Here is a 6,371-nt window from a genome sequence, read left to right on the forward strand (position 1 = left end):
GAAAAAGAACGTCCCATGTGTATAGATGGCTATGTCTGGCTGGGAGAAGATGGCAGTCTCCACAGGAGTTAAAGATCTTCACGATTTTCGTTTGTTGGAAGAATTCGAAGAAAGACAAAAAGGAGATGGTACTATTTGCTGGGACCTTAAAGATAATGAAAACATAACACAAGGAGGAAAGGTACGATTATTGGTCCACCAAGGACAAATTATGAAAACAGAATATATAGCCTGAAAGTAGAATGTGGACCTAAATACCCAGAAGCTTCTCCATCAGATTTGTAACAAAAATTCATATCAATGCAATAAATTATTCCAGTGGGGTGGTGGATGCATGGAGCATACCTGTGTTAGAAACATCACAAAACTCTTACAGCATTAAAGTCGTCCTTCAAGGACCATGATGTCTAATGATGCCCGAAGAAAATATGAAGCTTCACAGGCACCAGGAGGACAAACATACAACAATCAGAAATCAGAAATACTCGTTATTGGACAAGGCTTTGACTGGAATACCATATCTGAAGATTAAACCAAAAAGCTATTGAACTAAGGTAGATCTCAAGTAAGCCAACAGAAGCTCTTGAAAAGATGGCCTGGTACCATAAATAGTTCAGCCTGGCAGAGAGGATAACAGAAGCTATGTGAAATAATTCGTACCATAAAATAATTTGGCAGTTAGCGTAATGGCTATGTCGCTGGACTCCCGTGTAGTTGACTGCAGTTTGAGTCCCAGACCTGGTGGCTTAAAACTCACACCGGGTGCATGTGCGTATGTGCCCAAGATCCCGAGAGGAGAATGGAGAAGGGATTGCAGAGTGGCCATCCCCCCTGGGGGGTGATTTCTCGCTTTCTGTCTCTCTGTCTCTCTCTGCCTGTCTGGCAAGAGCACGTGCCCTGTAGCAAAAAAAAAAAAAACTCTCCAAAAAAATACAACAATTAATTTTAGAGGAGCTCAAGTTTGTCTTAAATTGACAACCTTCTACTCATATAAATGTCTTAATTAAGTATCACAATGCAAATAACCATGCATTAAGTAAAAGAATTACAGCTGGTAAATATGACTGAACATTGGTAAGAATATATTTAATATATTTTTTCGGGTGACATTATGTTTTGAGGCGACAAGAGGAAAATGCAGCACAGGTTTTTTTTGGTTGTTTTTGTTTTGTTTTGTTTTTGTTTTTTTGTTTTGTTTGCTTTGTTTTCTCTTGTTAAGGCGCTGTCATTTAAACGTAAGCCTGGTGGAGTACTCGAAATAGAATTCGACTTTTCAAGATGAAAGCCTGGCAAGAAGTGTCAGATGGCAGTGGTGTGAGCATATGCATTTCTGAAAAGTAAAAAAATCTCAATAAAGAAAAACAGAAATGGTGTGCTTTATCCATCTCGCTTAGTGAAAGAGCTGCAATCTAAATTGTTTAAGGCAGCAGGTACAATGAATATTGTCACCAATTGTGTTAACTTTTGAAGCAGTGTGCATGCTGACTACTAATAGTATAAAAAATATGTTCAAAATTGATTAAATACCTGTATTTATACTAAAAATGTTGAAGATTGTATAGAATTTCTGTTAAAAGCTGTTCCTCTGTTACATGTAACAGACATGGTAAATATTTGTTTACAGTTTTGTTTAACAAACTATGCATTTAAGTTGAAGTGAAGTCAACAAAAAGGAGATAGGTATATGGATATGTGATTCCAAGATTAAAGTTACTCTTAAAGTGTAAATAAAATGTGGAATGTGTCCTCAGGAAAAGTAAAGTTTTTTTCAAGAGAGATTTTTGCTACAGGGCATGTGTGCTTGCAGGAAAGACAGAGATACAGAAAGCAAGAAATAAACCTCCAGAGGGCATATCCACACCCCAGTCAATCCCTTCTTCTCCATTCTCCTCTCAGGATATTGGGCAAGCATGTACACGCACCTGGCATGAGTTTTTATGTCACATGGCTTTATATTATATGTATATATATATCCAGAAATTATACTAGGGCTTATTCTAAGCAACTATAGTCCCCAGTACAAAACTGGTGCATATAAAGTGCTGAATAAATTAATTTAATGTTAGAGTCACTATATTTGCTATTCATTCCAGAGCTCTATGCCATTTTTAAATGCACTTAACAAGTTATTCCATAGTCTAGAAGTTATAGAAAAAGATTTTGCATATTCTAAATGCATTTCCATTTCCTTACAATTTACTATTAAGTATCTTGGGTCTATTGTCAGTTGTAGGGCAACTTTTTTTTTTTTTTAAATTGCTAAAGGATGTGTGTGTTCACCAGAAAGAGAGAGACCCACAGAGAGAGTGAGGAAGAGGAAGAGAGCACCCCCAATGGGGTGTGGTAATGCTACAACCCTTTTTCCTTCATTTCTCCATCCTGTCAGGATTTTCTGCATACATGTACTTGTGTCTGGTGTGCTTTTCAATCCATTAGGGCTGGGATTCAAACTGCAGTCCATCATGTAGGATCCAGCTCCCATAACCACTGTCTACAGGTTAGTCCTACAATAAATTTTCAAGGACAATATTCTTGGGATCAGCAAGTGGCATAATGGTTAGATTGCTGGACTTGCCCTATGGCTAGAGTCCCACACCTGGTGGCTTAAAAATCACATTGTGTGTGTGTGGGGGGGAGGGGTGTGCATGCAAAATCCTAAGAGAAGAATGGAGGAGAAGGGATTGTGATGTAGCCATTCCCCCTTGGGGAGGATTTCTCACTTTATGTCTTTCTGTCTTTCCAGTGAGTGCAACCACCTTATTGCAAAAAATATCTCAAAAAAGAAAAAGAAAAAAGAAAAGAAAATCACACAGGGCACATGTGCATGTGTGCCCAAGATCCCAGAAGGAGAATGGAGGAGAAGGGATTATGACGTGACCATCCACCCTGGGGGATGATTCCTCACTTTCCCTTTCACTGTCTCTGTCTCTATCTCTCTCTCTCTCTCCCTCTCCCTCCAGTGAGCTGATGTGCTCTACAGCAAAAATCTCTTTAAAAAAAGAAAAACAGTATTCTCATACCATTTTAATTAAAAACTACATTATATAAATATTAAGGTATCAAAAAGATGCATATCTTATGAATTTTCCAGGAAATATTAGATCACATAAAATGCTTTTTAAAACTAAAATGCTTAAAGTATAATACATTTTTTAAGTGATTTTTGCCATTGAGTGCATATACACACCAGAGAAAGAGATAGCAGGAGGGAAAATGTGAAATCATCCCCCAGGGGTTATGGCCACACCATAATCCATTCTCCTCCAGTATCCTCCTGGGATTTTGAGCATGCATGCTCATGTGCCCAGAGTTTCAAGCCATTGGATCTGAGACTTGATCCTTGGTTGGTCATGTGGGAGTCTAGTGCCTTATCTATTACACCACCTGCTAGCTCCCTATAATACAATTTTCGAAAGTTGAAAATCTATGTATGATATATATGGCAACTATATAATTACTAAAATACTGTCTGGATTCCCTCAAATAGTCATTTGAATACTTTGAAGTAAATTTTCCTCATTTATCAATAGAAGATATGGGAAATGAACAACTGGCAACTGAACAATAGTAAATTACCGTAATCAAATTAGGGTTTCGTATTAATCATCTCTGTATTCTAAGTAGCAACATAGCTGAAACATAGTAATACTAGCAAATAGTAACAGAAACTAACATTTAATGGTACTTTTGAGTGCTTTCTATGTTAAATTAATCTTCCAAACAACTCAGAGAGAATGGTGCATGGGTGTATATTGAGAGACGTCAAACTTATACTCTAACATGTAAAGAGCATGGCAATTTCCATTTTTGTCTTATGACAAGAAAAAAATTGAAAACTGATGGCTTTACTTGAACCTATCAATATCTGAAATGAGCAAACCTCACCGTTGAAATGTAAAGAGACATAAATCCAAGGTAACAGCCAAGATCTGTCCACAAAAAGCACTTCTGTGAGGCATAACTGGTAAAAACACTTAAATGGTACCCTTGATTAATTATTGCAAGTTGAATGTGAGCCAGCATGAGTAGGAATCTCCTCATACCACAGTCTTAAAAGGGGGAGTCCACAGTTTCATGTGATTTTTGCTTTAAGGAACCCCATCAGGTTTTCACAATAAGGATCCAAAAATCATTCACTCATAGCTATGACAGGAAGAAGGTAAGAGTAATCTTTGTAAAATATATATACAATGTTTTATATAATGAACACCTACTCCAGAAGAAAAAGACTGCCAGAGTCATACTGTTCTCAGATGAAAACAAATATCCAATTTCAGTGCCCTCTTGCCCTACTGCATCACCTAACTCAATCCGTAGAGAAATACTTGTGAAAGTCACTGTCCAGTGACACAGGAGATTTACTTATAAATATCAGAAAACATAAAACAGCACAGGTCATAGTGAAATGAACATAAAACCTCAGTCTAAAGGCCTATTTACTTCAGTTTGTATTTCTGATACATGATGCCTGGTTTTCAAGAGAAAATTAGGAGACATCTGAAGTACTCAGACAAAAATCTATTTTAAATCTGAGGTGTGTCCTGGTGTGTTCAGGGAAGCTGTGTTGTAAACTCCATCTTCTAGATCCCCAAAATACTTAGACAAGGTAGGAAGACCTCTGTCCTCTCTCTGTCTAGGTCTGTCTGTCAGTCTGTCTGTTTCACACACTCTCTAACTTTTTTATTTTACTTTTTATTTAAATTTTTAAACCACTTCTTTTCATATTGGGCTTTCTATTTTATTTTATTTTATTTTGGAGAGGTTTTCGCTATAGGGCACATAGCAGAAAGACAGAGAGACAGAAAGTGAAAAATCGCCCCCTGGGGGGATGGCCACACCACAGTCTCTTCCCCTCCATTCTCCTCTGGGCACACATGCACACAAGCTTGGTGTGACTTTAAGCCACCAGGTCTGGGACTTGAACCATGGTCAACTATATGGAGGTCCAGCAACATAACCATTATGCCAACTGCTGGTCCCTATCTCGGGCCTTTTCTTTCACTTGCTAATTTCAGAAACCATTTTAAATCTGAGGTATGTCCTGGTTTTCATTTTTTACCTTTAAATTTTCTTTTGTTCTTTTTGGTTGATTTTGTATTTTTTTTCATTTTGATTTTACTTTTTAAAACCTTAATTTCCCACTCTGGTCTTCACTCTCCACACACCAATTGTATAGATAGGCCTAGGTGCAGAGTAGCCAAGCATCTGAATACTTTTAGTGTCATTGAAATCTGCAAAACTTTTTGAATCTCCTGCTTTAAGGAAGAAACTTCTTTTTATAAATCTGAACTTGTAATCTCTTTCTGTGGATTCCACATTGCAAAGCACAGTAGAGGAGAGTTTTCTTTAACAAAATGACCAGAAACCACCTCAGAGGCACAAGAAATATAAGAAACCAAGAAAATATCACTCATCTAAGGGGAAATAACAATCCTTCATCATCCACAGACAGTACAGTAGAACTCTTGAAAATGTCCAACTGATATTTCAGAATATTCGTAGTGACAAAACTAAATGAGATACAACAGGTGAGAGACAATGAACTCCAAAAGATGCAGGAAAAAAGAGACGAGTACCACGAAGTGAGAAAGTTCTTGCATGATCTGAAAGAGGAAATAAACACCATAAAAGAGAATCAAATAGAGCTGTTAGAGATGAAGGCTGCAATTCAGGGAATAAAAACCTCTCTAGAGAGTATTAAAAGCAGATTAGTCCATGCAGAAGATCGAATCTCAGGTAATAAAGGCGAAACCTCTAATCTAGAAAAAACAACAACAAAAACAAAAACAGAGAAAATAACGCCAAAAAAAATGAGAATACTATACTATAAATACTAGATACCATTAAGCACCCAAATAGCCAAATAATCAATATCCCAGATGGTGAAGAAACTCATAAGGGCATTGATAATGTATTCCATGAAATCCTGGAAGAAAACTTTCTAAATCTAGAGAGGCATTCAAATATCCAGATCCAAGAAATACAAAGGACTCCTAATGGAATCAACCCAAGAAGATCTTCTCCAAGGCACATCATAGCCAAATTGGCAAAATCCACAAAGACAAGGTACTAAAATTAGCAAGAATGAAACATGAGGTTACTTATAAAGGTTATTCCATCAACTAACATCAGACCTCTCATCAGATACAATGTGAGCAAGGAAAGAATGAGAAAATATATTAAAAGTGTTAAGTGAAAAACAATTTCAAACAAGAATACTATACCGGCAAGATTATCCTTCCTATAGAAAGAAAGGATAAAAACATTCACAGATAAACAAGACCTGAAAGAATGTGCCAATACCAAACCCAATGATTTTTTTTTTTTTTGAGAGGCTTTCGCTATAGGGTGCCTGTGGTCCCCAAAGGGGC

The 6,371-nt window shown here is 37.0% G+C and overlaps 1 pseudogene; it reads left to right on the forward strand.

Annotated features, from left to right (window-relative positions):
* The first annotated feature begins 49 nt into the window (after positions 1-49).
* Positions 50-1,282, forward strand: LOC106733526 (ubiquitin-conjugating enzyme E2 variant 2 pseudogene; annotated as a pseudogene).
* Positions 1,283-6,371: the final 5,089 nt, after the last annotated feature.

The sequence above is a fragment of the Tupaia chinensis genome, unplaced genomic scaffold, assembly GCF_000334495.1.
Source record: "Tupaia chinensis unplaced genomic scaffold, TupChi_1.0 Scaffold143996_1, whole genome shotgun sequence".
Lineage (NCBI taxonomy): Eukaryota > Metazoa > Chordata > Mammalia > Scandentia > Tupaiidae > Tupaia > Tupaia belangeri.